Genomic DNA, 20,913 nt, shown 5'->3' with positions numbered 1-20,913 from the left:
GAAGTGTCCAAGAGGACCCCAATCAACATCTAACCACCTTCCTGAGAATATGTGACACAGTGAAGTCTAATGGTGTTCATCCTGACGCCTATAGACTACTCTTATTTCCATTCTCACTCAAGGATAAGGCAGCCAAGTGGCTGGAGTCTTTCCCAAGGGAGAGCTTGACAACTTGGGAAGATGTGGTGAACAAATTCTTAGCAAGATTTTACCCTCTTCAACGAATCAATAGACTGAGAGCTGAGGTCCAAACTTTCAGGCAACAAGATGGTGAGACTCTATATGAAGCATGGGAGAGGTTTAAAGACCTCACAAGGAGGTGCCCACCAGATATGTTCAATGAATGGGTGCAGCTGCACATTTTCTATGAAGGGCTCTCTTATGAGTCAAAGAAGGCCGTGGACCATTCATCCGGAGGATCTTTGAACAAGAAGAAGACCATTGAGGAGGCCATAGATGTCATTGAAACTGTAGCAGAGAATGACTACTTCTATGCTTCCGAAAAAGGGAACACAAGAGGAGTAATGGAGCTAAACAATGTAGATGCTCTGCTGGCCCAAAACAAGCTCATTACCCGGCAGCTGGCTGACCTCACCAAGAAGATGGAGAGGAACCAAGTAGCAGCAATCTCCACTTCATCAACAACCTAAGAAGGAGTGAATGAAGAAGCAGAGGGTAGTCAGGAGCAAGCCAACTACATTGTTCACCTAGGCAAAACCATGATCCATACTCCAAGACCTACAACCCTGGATGGAGGAATCACCCAAACTTTGGGTGGGGAAATCAACAAGACTAAAGCCTTGATCAAAGACGCCCAAATCCAAACAATGCAGCCCACCAACACTTCACATCTAGACCATATCAACACCCCCATAACAACACCTCTCCACATTCATATCAAGGCCAGCATAACCCTCCTCAGCCTGACCTATCATCATTTGATGAAAGAATCTCAAGGATTGAGAATCTACTTGAAGGCATAAGCAAGGAGATTGAAGACAACAAGGTGTTCAAAGAGGAAGTGTGAGCAAGTTTCAAGAACCAGGGAGACACAACCAAGAGGTTGGAATCTCAAGTGGGGTATCTCTCTGAACAAATTCCCAAACCCACAGATGGATTCCCAAGTGACACGGAGAAGAATTCGAGAGGTGAAACAAAGAAAGTAAGATGGGAAGATTGCAAGATGGTCACTATAAGTGATAAGGAGATTGAGGACAAGCCAAGCAAGCAATCAGAACAACCTGAAGATACCTCAGTAGAGGAGGGAGAAAAAGATTACCAAGAACCAGAAATCTCAAAACAGGAGCTGCTGAGACTCTATGCACCTTTTCCCCAACTGCTCAATGGTGCTATGGAGAAGAGAATATACTAAAGATTTCTTGACTTGTTTGCATCTTTGCATGTGAACATACCGTTCATCAAGACTATCCAACAAATGCCTGCATACATCAAGTATATGATGGAGCTGCTTCCCAGGAAAAGCTCACTCAAGGGAGGTCAAACTATAGTGATGAATAAGGAGTGCAGTGCCCTCATTCAACCGCAGTTACCTACGAAAAGAAAAGATCCAGGGAGTTTTCATGTCCCCTGTGCCATAGGGGAAACAATGTTTGATAGAGCACTCTGCGATTTGGGAGCAAGCATCAACTTAATGCCCTTATCCCTGGTGAAGAGGCTGCAGATCAATGAGATATTGCCCACAGATGTAGTCATCAAGCTGGCTGACAAAACTCAAAAACAAGCAAGAGGGGTGGTGGAAAACGTGTTGTTAAAGGTGGGGAAATACTTTCTTCCCACTGACTTTGTCATCTTGGACATGGAAGAGAGTCACACTCACCCAATCATATTGGGGAGACCATTCCTAGCTACATCCAGAGCACTCATAGAGGTGGAGCGAAGGGAGCTAATATTAAGGATCCATGATGAACGACTCAGCTTTAGTGTCTTCAAACTCTCACAAGAATCAGACCAAGAGAACAAAGAACCACGCAAAGATCATAATGAGATGCTGACAGAGGAAGCAAGCACTGAAGCACAACTGATAAACCCCAATTTTGTGGTTTATCTTGTGCTTATTTTGGGGGATTTTATCACCTTTTCTCACATTTATTCAATAAAAATAGCATGGTTTTGTAATTCTCCCTTGAATTGTGCTTAAATGTGAAAACATGCTTTTTAGGCCCTAAAATTGGTAATTTTAATTCACTTTAATTCCATTCGATGTCTTGATGTATTTTCTAAGTGATTTCAGGATCATAGGGCAAGTATTGGATGGAAGAAGTGAGGAGAAAAGCATGCAAAGTGGGAGAACTCATGAAGAAATGAAGGAACCGTAAAGCTGTCAAGCCCGACCTCTTCGCACTCAATTGACCATAACTTAAGCTACAGAGGTCCAAATGAGGCGGTTCTAGTTGCGTTGGAAAGCTAACATCCGGGGCTTCGAAATGATATAAAATTTGCCATATGTTACTTTGCGCTGAGGGGCGCGCACGCGCACTTTGCGCGTGCGCGCCGATGCTGCCGTAGCCCATTAAAGTGAATTCGCCCCCAGCGAATTCTGAAGCACTTTGGGCCCAACCCAACTCATTTCTGATGCTATTTCAGCCAAGAATTGAAGGAGAGTCAACACACTTAGTCATAGTTTAGTTTGCATCATGTTTTAGGATAGAAATCTAGAGAGAGAAGCTCTCTCTTCTCTCTAGAATTTAGGGTAGTTTAGGTTTAGTTCTCTCAAATTCATCTTTCAATTCTTGTTTTGACTAGTTTTCTCTTTTAATTTCTTGTTGTTACACCTTTGTTCTTCTAGTTCTTGTTGTTAATTTCCTTCTTTTGCCATTTTTATGTTTATGAACCATTGTTGAATTTTGATTTCTTTGAATGCAATCTTATGTTTCTATGTTTCTTTTATGTTGATCTTGCTTGACATTATTGATTTCTTGCTTATGTTAGTTGTGGGTTTCCTTTAATTCTTGCAATTTATGATGTTTACTTTTCTTGCACTCTAGGTGTTTGGTAAAATGCTTCCTCTAGTTTTTGAGTAGTGTTCTTGACTCTTGGCCTAGGCTAAGGGAATTGAGTGACCTTGAGTCATTGGGTCTCATTGAATTGGTGATTTGAGAACCCTTGGTGATCAATTTGATACTCATTGATGCCAACCCACTACTAATCTAATTAGTAGGTAGGTTGGGACTTATGGGTTGATGTGATCAAAGCCATTTGACGTACTTCAAGCCTAGGAGTAGATATTACCTACTTAAGGCTTTTGGAAGTAGACTTAATGAGCTTGGCCTCTCATAATTATCAATATTTGGTATGTAGACAAGGATGGTGATCTCAATTACCTAAGTCTTAGCCAAGAGTGCTTACTATTTCTTTTATTAGTTCTTGTTGTTTTACTTTCTTGTCATTTATGTTTTCTTGTCAAACATCAAATCAACCCCCCTTTGCATTTTCATAGCCAATAATTAAACACTTCATTGCAACTCTTCGTGAGATGACCCGGAGTCCGAAATACTCCGGTTATTTCTTATTGGGGTTTGTACTTGTGACAAAAACCTAAAATTTAATTTGATGTGAGAGTTGTTTGTTGGTTGGGCTATACTTGCAACGAAATTCTTATTTCTACAAGAGAAATTCTAGACCGACAACAATTCTCTCTATCAACAACCAGTCCATCTAGGAAAGCCCTTGGTTGATGAACAAGGAAATAAGCAGTTGTCACAACTCAAGGAAAAGCTGGAGGAACCTAAACCACCAGAGACATGTGAAGACAACAACAAAATTCCCTTAGAAGAAGAAGTCACCAAGAGCAAGGCAACATCAAAAGGGACAAAGAAGAAGGTACCAAGGGGGTAGAGGAACAAGAAGATCCCTACGGAAGACTTCTCTCCAGGAGATAAAGTGATCTCAGCTTACTTCCCAGATATCCCCCCTAATCTCCCCACTGTACCATCTCAGTCACCTAAGGTTTTCACTATCAACAGAGTTCTCTCCTTGGAACATGTAGAGATCATTGATACAACCAATGGATATAAGTCCAAGGCAAGAGGGGAGGACTTGAAGCATTATCAACCTCCCTGATGAAGGAAAAATGTCAAGCTAGTGACGCTAAAGAAGCGCTTCATGGGAGGCAACCCATGTTTTATTAGCTTTTACTAGTGAATAAGTCAATATTCATGAATTCTAACCCAAACTTGACAAAAACTTGGTGAAGTCCTTATATTGCAGTATATAGTGAAGAACAAGTTTGGTGTTCAAAGGGTGCCATGAAAGCATGAATGCAACTGAGAGCATGCTAGTCTTGGAGCTTTGAACAGAACTTTTCATCACAGCGCTCCAAACTAAGTTTGGTGTCACCCCATAGTGCCACCACCAATGTGCATATAAGGATACACAGTTAGTTAGTTAGTTGGAGTTCATGAATAAACAAAATCTTTTCTTCTCTTTATTATTCTAGTCGTAAAAATTTAAATTGATTTTTTTTTATATTTCTTACTTTTCTTATTTGATCTTTATAAGGAAAGAAGAGGAACATTGAAGGAGATTGATTGGACAATTTAATGAGAAAGGTTCGGCCACTTCATGAAGAGGGGTACTACACACGTGCCTCAAGGGGGAATGCATTGGGAATGGTTGCCATGCAACATTGGAGGAAGAACAAACTAGGAAACCGAACCAACTCCATCATAAAGTTGGTAATCCTCGTGCTTACTCCATACAAAATCCCATCCGTTCATCATACACCAACCCCATCAATCCACACCTTTAATATCTTCATCACTTCTCTATATAAGTGGATCCAATCCGCACCATCTCCACATTCAAAATTCATATCCCTTGCACTTCACTTTCCAGCAACTAGTTCTTCAACTTTCCACTCTCTAAATCCCACATTTCTTCCCTTCACTACACTCTTTTCGCATTAACTTCATTCATGGCATCATCAAGTCCAAGAGGCAGAAGAGGAAGAAACCAATGGAGAACATTTCTTTCGACGAGAAGAGATTCAAGACTGCCTTCCATGAACGAGAATTTGAGCGGATAAAGCTCAAAAAGATACTGCCCGAGTTAACCTTCCAAATCAATGAAGACGACTGCCCACAGATTCGGGAGAAGATTGAAGAAAGAGGGTGGCAAATGCTCACCAATCCAGAGGGAAAGATCAATACAAACCTCATCAAAGAGTTTTACGCAAATGTAGTCAGAGAAGACAAAACCAGGGCCCCAACCTTCAAAAGCTATGTAAGAGGAAATGAGGTGGACTTCAGCCCAAATGCTATAATAAGAACTCTTCACCTGAAATCACCACATTTTGATGAGCCCATCTATCATGCAAGGATAAGTAAAAGCCAAGACAATGATGAGCTCACTGACATCTGTGTTATAGCAGCTGACTGGGAGAGGTATGGAGATGGGAGACCCCGGTTCATCAAGAGGGGAGACCTTAGCCCAGAAGCCAAGCGGTGGTTTGAACTCGTGAGGAGGTCTATTCTCCCAGCTGTAAATAATTCAGAGGTAAATATTAATCGAGAAACTATGGTACATTGCCTAGTACAAGGTGGAGAAATCAATGTGCATGAACTTATAGCTGAGGGAATTCAAGATTCAGCTGAGAAGCTTGAATCAGGTGCCAGGCTTTGGTACCCCAGCACCATTCTCCGATTGTGCACAAAGGCCAAAGTGGTCTTTGAGGATAGCAATCCAGACTGGGTGAACCCTGGGAGGCTAATGACAACCCAGCGTATGGCCTATACTACACCTGCTCAGCAACAAAGAAGGCCACAAATAGGGAAACTAAAAGCAAGAGAAGGAGCTCACCAAGAGGAGTCTCATCAGGAAGAATATCAACAAGGAGAACATCCTTACCCAGCCGACTTGAATATGAATCACCTTCTAAGAGCTATTGAAGATCTGGGGATGAGACATATGGAAGGACAAGAGCAAATACTAAACCGGATGAGCCAACAAGAAAAGTGGCAGAAACAACAAATGGAGCAGCAACAGGAACAATACTCCCAGCTTACTCAAACCATCAACCAAGTTACTGAGAGGCAAGAACGTCAAGATAAGCAATTGCAGGAACTCAATCAGTGACAAATAGCCCAGATGAAAGCATTCAATGAGTTCACTGTACTTAATGAAGGACGGCAACTACATAGGGAGGAGTTCAACGTCAACACTCAAGCCAAGTTGAACTACATATCCAGTAATATGCATCATCTACACTATGCCATCCCTACATATGATGAGGTCCAAAAAGATTTTGTAGAACAAGAAGAGAGGAAGGTGAAACAGCAAAAGGAAACACTTAAGAAGAAGATGGAAGATGGTGGTTTTTGGAAGAAGCTGCTTGGAAAAGGCAAGGGAAGTGGGAGCACAAGTAATCAAGAAAAACACCAGGAGGACAAGCAAGAAGGAGAGTATGGACATCCACAAGAGTAAAAGGTGGTGGAGTTCCTTCTTTGGTCCATCTTTTTCTATGCTTTAAATAAGGAAGATCTTGTATGAAATAGAACATGCTTCCATGTTAGTTGAACTTTTTAAATTCTGTCTTTAAAGTTTTCTTTCTGAATAGGTCTATGTTTGCTAGTCTCTATGTCACTGCATCCTTACTTTGCTTACTTGTATGTTTGTCCCTTTAAATCAAATGAAAAGAGAATGTGTGTTTTTAAAGACCAGAGAGGAGTTCATACTATGGAGTAAGTTCATGAGTTTGTGGTATAGTCATAAGTTAGCTAAGTTGGTTCAACCATGAGGTGGGAAGACAACTATCTGTCAGGAATGCTATGCTTGAAACACACCCCATGAGACTAGCTAAATAAGAATATCCTAATAAGAAAAAGGGAAAGAACAATCAAAGTTGAGGAATAAAAGAAAAAGAACAAGCAATAAGGCTAGGCACCAATGGTTTTTAATCTTGCGGCATGTGTCTGTGGTGCTCCTGTGTGAGGGATCTACTTGGATGAATAAGCTCTTAGGGGTGCCTTATCACTTGGTAACTTGGGTTAACTAACTCGGGATTATCAGCTGAAAATCCACTATCAAGAGTAACCCTCACTACAGAGCATTTAGTAACCCAAAGAGGTGCTGGACACCAAGGTCTCAAGAAAAGAAAATAAATAAACTGTGTGCCCGTGGTGTGTATGTATGGGGGAGAGACTTGAGCAAGTAAGTCCTTAGGGGTGCTTCAACACCTAGCACCTTGAACCAACTGGTTCGGGAGTGTTGGCTGAAAGCTTATTTTAAAGAGTTACCCCCTTACAGAACACTTAGCTTAAGAACACAAATAAGCCCTGAAATAACAACAAAAGGATCAATAAATAAAAGTTTCATGGGATGCAATCACAGTGAGTATTCTAGGACATGATAAAGGTCTGAAAGCCAGGAATGAACCTAAGTTGCTATGCATGAAACCACCATAAAACCAGGGACATAACTTCCACAAGAATGACTCACTTCTCTTGGCATTCCATTCATCATTCTCTTGTTCCAGTACTTGCTTAGGGACAAGCAAGCTTTAAGTTTGGTGTTGTGATGCCAGGGCATTTTGGCCAGTTTCACTGACCTTTTCTTTACTGTTTTTAGGGTAGTTTCATGCATTTCCTTAGGAAATAAGCTAGTTTTGGGTAGATATTCACTTACATCTTGATTCAAGCATGCATTGTGCAATTTACATGATTTCATGAGGATTTTGCATGAATTTAAGGACAAATTGGATGTTGCATTTCCCATGACTTGGACTAGAACTTTGATGCACTTTATTGCTTGATTTCAGGACAAGGGAAGCAAAGAAGAACCACATTAGTGGCTACGTTAGTTACACTAACGTTAACACTAACGTGGAATGGGAGTAACTTGCAAAGTTAATGAGAAAAGTGATTGCCAATAACGCTCTCAAAGCCATCATTGCCCACGTTAAGAGTCACGTTAACTAAGTTAACGTGAACTCTAACATGGAAGAAAGGAAATGGAGCCAACGTTAGTGACACTTAACATTATCACTAACGTTGGACCAAGCTCATAAGTGGCCACGTTAGTCACCACGTTAACTTAGTTAACGTGGCCTCTAACATTAAGAATAAAGGGAGGAAGCCAACGTTAGTGACATTCAACATTATCACTAACGTTGGCCAAGTCACACTAGGCCATGTTAACTCCCACGTTAACCTAGTTAACGTGGAAGCTAACGTGAGGAAAGGAGGTGACGCCAACGTTAGTGACACCCAACATTGTCACTAACGTTGGAAGGAACCCACACATGCCACCATGAGCCACGTTAACTCCCACGTTAACTTAGTTAACGTGGAAGCTAACGTGGATAAGGGAATGTTGAACCAACGTTAGTGGCACTCAACTTTGTTACTAACGTTGGAGATGGCTAGCATAGGTCACGTTAGAAGCCACGTTAACCTAGTTAACGTGGACTCTAACGTGGGAGCTAAGGGGCACATTGGAACGTTAGTGACAATGTTAAGTGTCACTAACGTTCTCGAAGGTTGGCAAGCCTACGTTAAAAGAGCCACGTTAACTAAGTTAATGTGGACTCTAACGTTAGGAAGGGGGAGGCTTCTCAACGTTATTGGGAAAGTTGAGTCCCAATAACGTGCACGAAGGACAAAGAGGCAACGTTAGTGGCAACGTTTGTGCTACTAACGTTGAGGTTAACGTGGCTCTTGCTTGGGTAAGGAACGTTAGTGAAAAAGTTGAATGCCACTAACGTTCTCGAACCCATATTTTTACTGAACGTTAACACCACTAACGTCCTAAGATAAAGTCTCTACCCACTTCACAATTTCTCTCTGCAAGTAAAGCCAAGCCCAATGAAGAAGATAACTGCTTCAAACTCAAGATCCAAAGGCCCAGACCCAAGACTTGAAGAACCAACTAGAAGAGTAGAAGAATAGTATATATAGGAGTAACTTTGAATTACTCTCTGTATTTACTTTCTCTTCACTTCTAGTATCATCATGTATTCTCCATCTTTGTTTTCATTTTCCAGAGCTATGAACAACTAAACCCCTTTCATTGGGTTAGGGAGCTCTGTTGTAATTTGATGGATCAATACTAGTTTTCATTATTCTTCTTCTATCTTTTCTCTTGATTTTACTTGAAAGCTTTCGATCTTCATCCAATTGGGTAGTTATCTTGGAAAAGAAGCTATTCATACTTGGATCTCTTCTGAACCTTGAAAGAGGAATGAAGAGATCAAGCTAGAAATGCTTTCTCATGCTGGACCAAATTGGGTTTGGATGGATATGTGACTATAATCCTCTCAATACTTGATTTGGGAAATGCATGTGGTATAATCAGTGACCATACTTCATCTCTTCTCATTAGCAATTGACCAAGGAATTGGCTATTGATCAAGATTTGAGAGATTGAATTACAAGAAATTGTAATTCAATCACTTAAGATTGCCAAGGAGATCAATGAGTGCATTGATTGAGGAAGAGATAAAAATAAAATTGATCCGGAGAATGCAATATCTCCTAAGCCCAATGAACTCCCCATTTCTGATCTTACCCATTCTCTTTATTTTCTGTCATTTACTTTCATGAGCAATTCCCCCATTCCCATTTACAATTCTGCAATTTACTTCAGTCATTTACTTTCAGTTCTTTAATTCTAGCATTTACTTTTTCTGTCATTTACCTTCCCGCCATTTTATTTTCTGCAATTCTAAACTCAATTCCTGGATTCACTCAACTAGAACATTCCTCTAATTAAAGTTGCTTGATCAATCAATCCTTGTGGGATTCGACCTCACTCTATTGTGAGTTTTTACTTGACGACAAATTCGGTACACTTGCCGAAGGAAATTTGTTATGAGACAAGTTTTCCGTGCATCAAAAAGTGCTTGAAGAAACAAACAGCAAGAAAACTTAGCTCAATTGTGAAATTCTAAAAGAGAGGTTTAAGATCGAAGAAGAGCAATGAAACTAGAAAGCAGATGTAGATCTCAATTTCTCCCTTGACCAAGCAGAAAAGAAATTGCAGAAGAAATGTAAATAAAAACAACAAAGGAAACTCATATCCAATTCTCTAATTCTCAGAACTATATATAAAAAAAAGCAAAGATGATTCTCAGATCAAGAAATTCAATGGAGTTCTTCAATCTCAATTCAAAAACCCAAAATAGACAGTAGAAGTTACAGAAGAAAAGAAAATGAAATCAGAAAGCTAAACTCAGATCCAATCCCCAAATCCCAAAATTCCCAAAGTCAAAGCAAAATGAAAAGTTAAAGTGAAAACTAAAAATGAGCTAGAGGTCCTTTTACAAATCAAATTAATTACTATTTATACACTTTCTATTTTGGTCTTCAAAGGTTGGAGCGGGCCTTTTAATTTTTGGATTTGAAGAAAGGTGGATCCGGTTGGCTTTGGTTCAAGTGGCATGGGTCATGGTGTATGTGGTTATCTCCCAGGGGAGCGTTCAGTTGGGTTTTGTGAATGCTACGTTCACTCTTGTGGCTCCCCTTGTGCCAATTGCTCTCTTACCTATAGCGTTCAATAAGTGAATGCTACGTTCACTCCTTCAACGCTAGCCCTTGTTGAGTCTTCCTTCCCAAGAGAGATGCGAAAACGTTGCCAAAAGGGAGCGCTACGCTCAAGTTTTTGAGCGCTACCCTTCCTTGTCTTGATGCGTGCTCAGCTCCCTTGGTGCTCCCTATTCGAGTGCTACGTTGCATCCTTTGAGCGCTCCTAGTTGTTTTGATGCTGTGCCTTGCTTCCCTTGATTGAGAGGCACGAAAAAGTTCACAAAAGTGAACGTAGCATTCACATCTTGGAATGCTACCCTTGGATTGCTTCGTGCGTGCCCCATGGTCACGAAAAAGTTGGAAAAGGGGAGCGTGGCGTTCAAACTTTCAAACGCTGTGCCTTGGCATGTCTTGGTGCGCCTTCCTCTTGGTGCGCTACGTTCAAAATCTTGAATGCTACCTTTGCTTCCTTGGTTGAGTGCAACGCTTTAATGTCATGGGCCACGCTTTCAAAAGCGTGGCCTAAGGTCCAAAGCGTGCTCTAACTTCAAAGTATTCCCCAAAATTCTTCTTTCCTCTGTTTGGGCTTAATTTGTGCTTTCTGCTTCTTTTCCTTTATCTTTTCACCTATCATCAACCAAATAAATACACCAAAGCCTCACCAAAATCACAAGATCTTTGCATCATTCATAATAAACAATTAATTCTAGTATAAACCTTATGATTTTGTGTAAAATAAATGATGTTTGATTGATTCAAGATAATCATGAAAATCGACTCTAATTACTTACTTATTGTGCAAGAAAGTGCATAAAACCTAATGAAACTAAAGAAAAATGCTTGTAAAACTAGCATAAGATGACTTGTCATCAATCACCACGCGTGCGTGTACATTGCGCGTACGCATCCATGAGCTCATCCAATTCTTTGGCTTTCTCCTTCACTTCTTTGATCCATTCCAAGCCCTTTTCAACCTGAAGTCACTTAACGAACAAATCAAGGCATCTAGTGGAATCAAAGGTAAATCAAAATTAGCTAATTTAAGGTCTAAAGAGCATGTTTTCACACTTAAGTACAAATTAAGGGAGAATCACAAAACCATGCTATTTCATTGAATAAATGTGAGAAAAGGTTGATAAAATACTCTAAATTCAACACATGATAAACCCTAAAAACAGGGTTTGTCAACCTCCCCACACTTAAACCATAGCATGTCCTCATGCTATACCAAGAATGAAGTAAGGGTATGGCATTTATTCAATGCACTAAACTATATGCATCCTATCTAAATACAACTACCTATTATGAATGTAAATGCCTGGTCAAAACAAATCAATTTCAAAGAGAACATATGTAAGCAAAATTGCTAAAACAATGGGAATCAAATCAAACCAAACCAACAATTGTATTGAATTACCAAAAATGATTTACAAACTTGCATGAATAAGAATGGTTATGGTGAAAACATGTAATTGAGCAATCAAACCCTCACCGGATATGTATCCGCTCTAGTCACTCAAGTGTTTAGGGGTTGATTCACTCAATTCCCCCCTAATCATGCTTTCCAAGATTTGGTCTTCATCTAACAATCAACAATTATTCAATGCATTCATACAATTATCATGAGGTCTTTCTCAAAGGTTGTAATGGGGTTAGGGTTAAGGTAGGGTCATATATGGTTAAGTGGACTAGAGTTTGAATCTTTGATTAGCCTAGACTTTTCCACCTAACCTATATAATAGCCTATACAATTAAGTTCTAACCTAACTACCCATTCTTCACTTTTTTCCACATACTCATGCATTTTATTTTTCATTTCACAACACTTACGCATTGATTCTTATTGAATCTTCACTTTGGGGCATTTTGTCCCCCCCCTTTTTAATTTTTTATTTCTTTTCTTCTTTTCTTTCTTTCTTTTTCTATATTTTTTTCTTTTATTTTCCATATTGTTTTCTTTTCTTTTTCTCTTTTTCTTTTGTTTTTCTCATTTTTCTCTCTTTCAAAACTATATACAAGAACATCAATGCATATGGTCTAACATTTTATTAATACATGAGAATGCACCCAATTTCCAAATATGAAAATACAAAGCACCCTTTTATCCCAACCAATGTTCCTAAATCTCCCCAAACTTGAATAATGAACACTCTCACTAGCCTAAGACAATCAAAGATCCAAACAAGGGACTTTTATTGTTTTTCGCTTTAGGCTTGTAATGTGCTAAAATAACGAACAATTGGGTTAAGCATAGGCTCAAAATTGGCTAATAATGGAAGATAAAAGGTAGGCTATTTGGTTAAGTGAGCCAACGAAACAATGGCCTCAATCATATAAATGCATGAATACAAGGAATAATGGACATATAGAATTAAATAAATCAAGGATCACAATCATAGAAAGAGAACAATTGCACACAAGAAGAAAAATAAGTGGTTATAAGATGTAACCACACCATTACGCTCAAATCTCAGATGCTTGTGTTCTTAGCTCAAAACATGCTTCACAAAATATATATGATTCGAGCAAGTTTTATGAAAATTTCCAATCAATTGGGATGGTGCCCTATAGATAAATTCTTTGGAAAATTTATTGTTTTAACTAAGCTTATCCTAAATGCAATGTTGTGATTTAGAAATTTTAAAATTTCCTTAGTTTATCCCTTCTTTATCTAAATCAAACCAAATTTCTTATGTAAAAGGGTAAACCAAGCTCTAATAATTCACAATTTTCAAATCACAACCAAAAACTAGAACAACTATATAAAGTAAATATAACTAAAAGTATGAAATATCTACCAACTAAGGTGCAAAATGCAACAACTAAAATAAAACTATCCAAAGTAACAAAGATATACAATAATCCAAAAAGTACAGTAAAAATAAAGTGCAAAGTACTAAAAATAACATAAAACAAGTGATAAATGTCTGAACTCATCACCCAAAATGGCATCTCTACCAACGGCGACGACGGTGACCTCCCCACACTTAGAATGCAGCATCGTCCTCGATGCTACTGCTTGGGCTCATGTTGAGGGTCAATGGTCATATCTGGCTGCTGGGGCTGAGGCTGTGGCTCCTCTAGGGGGCGGCTGCGCCTTCGAGGTAGCCTGTGTTTGCGGTGGTGCCTCCTGCTAATCCTGCTCCACCTCTTACTCCTCTTCCTCTGAGGAAGAAGTATCGGCAATCGGGGGCAACTCGACTCCCAATGCGACAAACATCTGATCCACTCTATTGAGACGTCACATGATGCGGTGCTCACTGCGCTCCATGAAGCGGAATAGACGCTATACTAATAGATAGGTCGGATAGGGTGCTGGTGGTGGTATCAGTGTGATGAGGATGAAGCCAATTTGCATATATAGGATTAGGAACTCGGTAATTCGAAAAATGGAATTAGCGTTGTAAGTATAGTCCTAACCCAACAAGTTGGCCACCGATCAAATTAGAGGTTCACAAGGTGTGTCACAATTCAAAACTAATTTAAAACCGAGAGTATTTGACTCCTGAGTCGTCTCCCAAGGAGCACTTTTAGAGCAATGAGTGTGCAAATCCGGTTGTAGTGATCAAGGCTTTGTCAATGAAGAAATGAAAATATAAAACAATAAAAGAACATGCAAAATTGTAATGATTGAAATAATGAAGAAATTAAAGAACCGACTATGTAATATAAACAAGTAAAGTATAAAAGAGATCAACATAGAAGTATATGAAAGATTAAAAGCATCAAAAAGAGTCTTGGCTTGGAGTGAGCTAAGGGTCCTTTCCTTGTTGGAACCACAACTATGACAATTATGATGGATTAATTTCACTTGATCAACCCTCACATCGGAAGGTAAGTTAAATGAGCATAAGTGTTCCCAATCCACAAATCCTAAGTTGCTTGCTAATTGGCTTAGCAACAATTTAGCGTTAGTGGGAACAAGAACAATTAACAATCCAAAAATTGAAACTAAATGTTGGACATTTCAACTCTAGAAATCTAATTTCTCACTTTACCCAAGCCAAGAACAAAAAATTTAGCTTAAAATCATGTTTGACATTTTGTCAAATACTTAGTGGTCAAAAACCTTAAACATGGGGAAAAAGAAAAAAGGCTTAAAACTAAAAGCAACAATTGATCTCAATCAACAAGAATAACACAATGAAGCATGAAATAAACATCAAACATCAAATTCATCAACAAGAAATTAAAATTGCAAGAGAGAAGCAAAATTGAGCTAAAACTTGAATTAGAAGAAAGAGTAATGACAGTGTAACTATGAAGAGTAATAACAAGAGAATACTTACAATGAAAGCTAGCAAAATCCAAGATCAAAAATGGAAATGGCACTTGAATGTAAAACCCTAATATAAACCATAATAGAGATGATAAAAAACTTAGAGAAAAACTAACTAAAGCTTTCTACCACTACTCCTAAAACTATACTAATAATATGCTATGTTGTCTCTCCTTTCCCCTCCAATATGATCTAGAAGACTTCAGAAATGGGCCTCTAAAGCCCCCCCAAATCGTGAGTCACGTGCTATTTTAATGAAGTCATGTGCGGACACCTGTGCGAATGCACACAAGGCAATGCTTGAATGGACGCGCGACGCGCTCAAAACAATCCACATGCTCTGATTGGGTAGCTGTGCGTACGCACAGGCAGTCGTGCGCACGCACACTAGGCGATACTTGAATGGATGCGCGATGCCCTCGAAGCAATCCACGTGCTCTGATTGGGTAGCTGTGCATACGCACAGGCAATCATGCGCACGCACACGTCTCTGAGCTCACTCCTTTGATTCTTCATGTTTCCTCCACTTTGCATGCTATTCTTCCATTTTCTCTAACCCATTCCTACATTATACACCTGAAATCACTCACTAACAACATCAAGACATCGAATGGAAGGCAAACATAATAAAATAGATTAAATTAAGCACAAAAGAGCACATTTCTATAATCAAGTGCAATTTGGAAGGAAAGTTCAAAAGCATGCTATTCAAGGGAATAAGTGCAAGTTTATATGATGAAAATCCATCCAATTCTAACCAAAAATCATGATCAAATATGGATTCATCAATTCTTCCGCACTTAAACACTAGCATGTCCTCATGTTAAACACATACAAAGGAGATATATGAAAGGGAAAATGACTTATGCTATATACTACTTATATAAATACATGCAAATATCCTAAGACTAATCACCAAAATATACTATGATGAGAGTTGGTATAAATAAACCATGAAATTCCAATCCATCACAAGAAACTATAGGTCCAATGCAAAGAGTTCATGCATTACGATCAATGTCCAAAGAATTCAATTGAAGTTGTCAAAACTATCCAATCAAACAACTTGCAAGAAGATAGAATTGAGCAATCGAACCCCTCACCGGATGTGTGTCCACTCAATTCGCTCAGTGTTTATGCATTACGATCAAACAGCTTTCTCTACTTGTTCCAGTATGAAGTCATGCCCTGTTCTGTCCACTGGAGTTTCTAGTATCTCCTTCATGCTACGCTCTTCTTTAGATTGTCCACATGGGGCTGTGGGAGGTCCTTGAATGTTCGAACGTCTAGAAGATAATTGACTTACAGCTTGCTCCAGTTAATGAAGGGTTGTTTGGAGTTGATCTACTATTTCCTTGAGGCGAACCTCTGATTCTCGAGGTGTTGGATTTGGACGTGGTACATGGGGAAGTGGTGGTGTTTGGGAGTAATTGGATTGGAATTGGGGTAAATGAGGATCATATGGTGGTGAATGGTGAAAAGGAGCTTGTGAGTGTGGTGGTTCGAAGTTATGTTGAGAGGATGGCCTATAAGCACAGGGTGGGGCTTGTTGGTAACTACAAGGTTATCCACCATGTCTATTGGCTTGGTATGCATTATATAATGGTCTTTGTCTATGATATCTTGGAGGGTGTTGTTGCCTAAAGGGTTGATCGAATCCTCTTGTCTCCATCCATCTTTGATTGCTCTGACCTTGATGCATGTTCCTGTTATAACTTTTACTCCTTTCAACAATATTAGAACCAAACTCAAAGCGAGAGGGGTGAGAATTCATAGTAGCTAATAAAAATAAAAGGATAAAATAAGAATAAATAAACAAGTAAAAGAGAAATATTTACAATAACCAATAATAAGGCACATGATTGCAGTTCCTCGGCAACGGCGCCATTTTGACGTTAGGATTTTTTGAGAGTAAAGAATTTTATAAAAATAGTCGCGTTGTAGATATAGTTTCTAAACCAACAGAAATGCCTTCGTACAAACGTTTTGGTTGTCACAAATAACAAACCCCTTAAAAATTGATAACCGAAGTATTCAAACCTCGGGTCATCTTCTCAAGGAAATGTAGGGAAGTATGTTCTTATTATTGGTTATGAAGATTGTAAATTGGGGTTTTGAAGATGAGGAACAAGTAAATTAAATTGCAATTAAAATAAGTAAAAGATTATAAAATAAATAAATAACTGTAAAACACACTTTTGGCAAGGTATGAGAAATTGGAAGTCCTATCCTAGTTATCCTTATCAATGATGATGAAAATTGAATCTTATTTCCACTTAGTTAGCCTTTACTTGAGCAAGGGAAAGTCAAGTGACTAATTAGTTTGATCTTCAAATCCTAGTTAATCCCTAAGGAAAGATTGGGATTATTGAAGTTCAATTCAATTAGCAAAGATAACAATTATCAATCATGTTGAGTTTGATAACTCATGAGTTACTGATTTCTTAACCAAGACCAAAAAGGGAAAAAGTAAATCTACTGGAATAAAAATGTCTTCAGATTGGAAGCAACAGTAACATAAATAAAAGAGAGCAATAATAAACTGAAATACCTCAAATAACATTAATTCAAAGAATAATCTATAACATAGAAGAATTCATAAACTATATTGAACAGATAAATAAAAATGACTGTTGAACCTGATGAAAAGAGATAATCCTGAAAGCAAAAGAAATCCTAATTCTAAATCCTAAAAGAGAGAGGAGAGAACCTCTCCCTCAAAACTTCATCTAATTCATGAAAAGTAACTAATTGGAGAATCTCCCTGAATGGATGTATTCCCCCACTTCATAACTTCTGATCTGTGCCTTCTGGACTTGGATTTGGGCCAAAAAGAGCTTCAGAAATTGCTGGGAGCATTTTCTGTAATTTCTGGTGCATGGCCTCTGTCACGCGGTCACTTCAATCATGCGTCCGCGTCACATGCGTTTCGCTCAAGGCGCGCGATCGCGTCAATCACGCGGTCGCGTCACTACCATTTCGCGCTGCAGGCGGTCGCGTCGTCCATGCGATCGCGTCACTGCCAGTTTCTTCAAAAACTCCGTTTTGTGCTTTCCTTCCATTTTTGTATGTTCCCTTTCCATCCTTTAAGTCATTCCTACCGTAGAAGATCTGAAACTACTCAACACACGAATCACGGCATCGAATGGAAGTAAAGGGTAATTAAAATAATTACTTTTAAAGCATAGGAAACATGTTTTTCACATACATCACATAATAAGGAAGGGAAGGTAAAACCATGCAATTAACATGAATAAGTGAGTGAAGGATTGAATAAATCACTTAAATTATGCACAAAATATATCATAAAATATGAGTTTATCAATGAGCCTTTAGTTGGTTTTCTAGAGAGAGAAGCTCCCTCTTCTCTCTAGAATTAGGTTAGGATTAGGTTAGATGGTCTTAGATCCATGTTTAATTACTTGATCTCATCTTATTTCTTTTATAATTTCTCAATTCTACATCTTGATTCTCTTATTTGTGATGCTAATTTCTCATTTTACTATCTTTTGTGATGATGAACTCATATTGGATTTGGTTTACATTTAATGCAATTTGATGTTAATGTTTCTTTTATTGATGAATTGAGTTATGATGTTACATTTCTTGTAATTAGTAGTTGGTAGATTTTATTATTCTTGCAATTTATGATGTTTGCTTCTATTGCACTCTATGTGTTTGATGAAATGTTCTCCTTAGTTTTTGAGTAGTTTTGTCAACTTTTGGTTTAAGCTAAGGGAATTGGGTAAATTTGAGTTATTGGGTAAAATGGAATTGGTGATTTGAGAACCCTTGGTGATCAATTTGACACTCATTGACGCTAACCCACTACTAAGTTAATTAGTAGGTAGGTTGGGACTTACGGGTTAATGTGATCAAACCTATTTGACGTACTTCAAAGCTTAGGAGTAAATGTTACGTACTTAAAGTTTTGGGAAGTAGACTTAATAGGTTGGCCTCTCATGATTATCAATATTTGGTTTGTTGACAAGGTTGATGACCTCAATTACCTAAGTCTTAGCCAAGAGTTCTTTATCTTGTTTTCTTTACTTGCTTGCCTAATTTACTTTTCTTGCCCTCTTATGAACCAAAATCCCCCCTTACCCCTTTATAGTCAATAATTGAGCATTCCATTGTTTCCTAGGGAGACGACTCGGAGTCCAAATACTTCGGTAAACTTTCATTGGGGTTCATTATTCGTGACACAAAACCACAAATTTTTTATTGGGAGGATTATTTGTTGGTGTAGAACTATACATGCAACGAGAATTCATTTTATGTGAAATTCTATACCGACACGACAAAATTTCAATCATTCAAAATGGCGCCGTTGCCGGGGAACACAATGGTGCTATGTTATTGGCTATTGTATATATTGTGAATAGCTTGAATTTTGGGTTGTTTGCTCGTTTTTGCTAGTCTAGGATTTTATTTTCTTTGTTTCTTATTAATCTTTGTTTTTATTTTCTCTTTCACTATGAATTCTCATCCTTTTGGCTATGAGTGTAGTTCAAACTATGTTGTAGGAAATGAAAGCTCCAATGAGGATATACATCAAGGATTTAGAAATCAAGGATGGGAGGAACCCCAAGCTTATGAACAACCTTCATGGTAACAACCTCCTCTGGACTCTTATGGGTATAATCCTGATCCTAATGTGTATCAAGCCAATGTGTGTGATAATCCCCATTGTGGTTGTCAACCACAATCGTCATATGCATATGATCCCATTCCTCAATATAGCCATACACCATACTCACATGCCTCACACCACCATTCAACACCATATGACCATAATCAATACCCACCATATCAACCACTGTATGAACCACATCTAGAACAACCACCATCCCAATACCAATACTCCCAAGAACCATAAATTCCACATACACTACCTCAAGAATTTCACCAATATGAACCACCTTCCAACATCAACAATCTTCCCTCAAACACTGAACCGTATCTTCCACCACCACCTCCTGACGAAACCTTCATATTAGAACTGAGAAACCTTGAATCTCGTATCTTAAGGCGACAAGAGGAGGATGAAACTAAGTTTAAGGAGCTAAGAGCAAGGATAGCTAGCATGGTAGAAGTCGTGAATCACCTAACATCCCACCTAAGCTCATGCACCATAAGTAACCCCATTGTTAATTGTGAGAAACAATCAAGGAGCTTAGTGAGGGAATGAACTTGAAGCTCCATGGTGAGGAAGAAGAGTTGAAGCAAGAAGTGCAACAAGAGGAGAAGGTAGAGATTAGCAAACAAAAGGAAGTAGTGGGTGGATGTCTAGGATATGTTGAGCACATAAAGGAATCTCAAGTTGAAAAGCCCTCCTGCACAGAGTATGGAAGAGATGTTAAAGAGGAGAGTAAAGTTGCGAAAGTAAACGGAGAGTTGAAGGAAATTGATCAGGAAGTGGATTCCATCACTAGTGATTTTTTGCCCACATTGACCAATTACCATGACGATCTTGTTGAGCCTTCTCCCAGTGGACTAGAAAGCAAGGATGAGGAAGATGTGCAACCTCCAAGACCTATTGTAAGTGAAGGACCGGAAGAAGTGCTCCAAGCAACAAGCCCTCCTATCTATGATAATCCCGCACCAACATATGATCCTTTCGAGTTTGAAGAATCCTTTCCCACAATGCTTAAACTTGATGATGAGGTAGAATTCACTAGACCTCCTATCTATGATGAGAGTGATGGGGAAGAGATAGAAGAAATTGGTGAAGAAGAATGTGAACTTAAGGAAGCTTAGCAAGAGGAGAAACTTGAAAAACCTTGCCCAGTGGTGGAAACCTCTAGAAGAGGATGGACGGGAGTAGAGCATGCTTTATCAAGATCTTTGGGAACTCCTTCACCTTGTTCACCATCCAATCCTTCACTTGAGTGGGTAAAACTTCTAACTCTCAGCTTTATTGTCCCACTTGAGTATGGTTTGCTTGAAACAGATGGCCAACTTAGGGCGCTTTGTGGAATTAACCAAAAGTGGAGGATGTTTAGTGGTTGGCGTTCTAAATCTAGACTCATTATGGTTGGAAGCTCAAAATTGAAGAGCATGGATTGGTGTAATGCTCAATTAAATGGGTCTAGGAGGATAGTTTGGTGCTTTCATGAGAATTCTGCTTTCTCCTCACCCAGACGGAATCAAGTC

At 38.9% G+C, this 20,913-nt stretch overlaps 1 non-coding gene across 1 annotated transcript; it reads right to left on the bottom strand.

Moving 5' to 3' along the window:
* Positions 1–230: 230 nt before the first annotated feature.
* LOC148553527 (small nucleolar RNA R71) lies at positions 231–337 on the bottom strand. Its single transcript, XR_015893332.1, has one exon. It is a non-coding gene; the product is annotated as a small nucleolar RNA R71 (small nucleolar RNA).
* Between the last annotated feature and the right edge of the window lie 20,576 nt (positions 338–20,913).

Source organism: Arachis ipaensis, chromosome B7 (genome assembly GCF_059453495.1).
Source record: "Arachis ipaensis isolate K30076 ecotype BB chromosome B7, ASM5945349v1, whole genome shotgun sequence".
NCBI lineage: Eukaryota > Viridiplantae > Streptophyta > Magnoliopsida > Fabales > Fabaceae > Arachis > Arachis ipaensis.
This window is presented reverse-complemented; position numbering and strand designations above follow the sequence as displayed.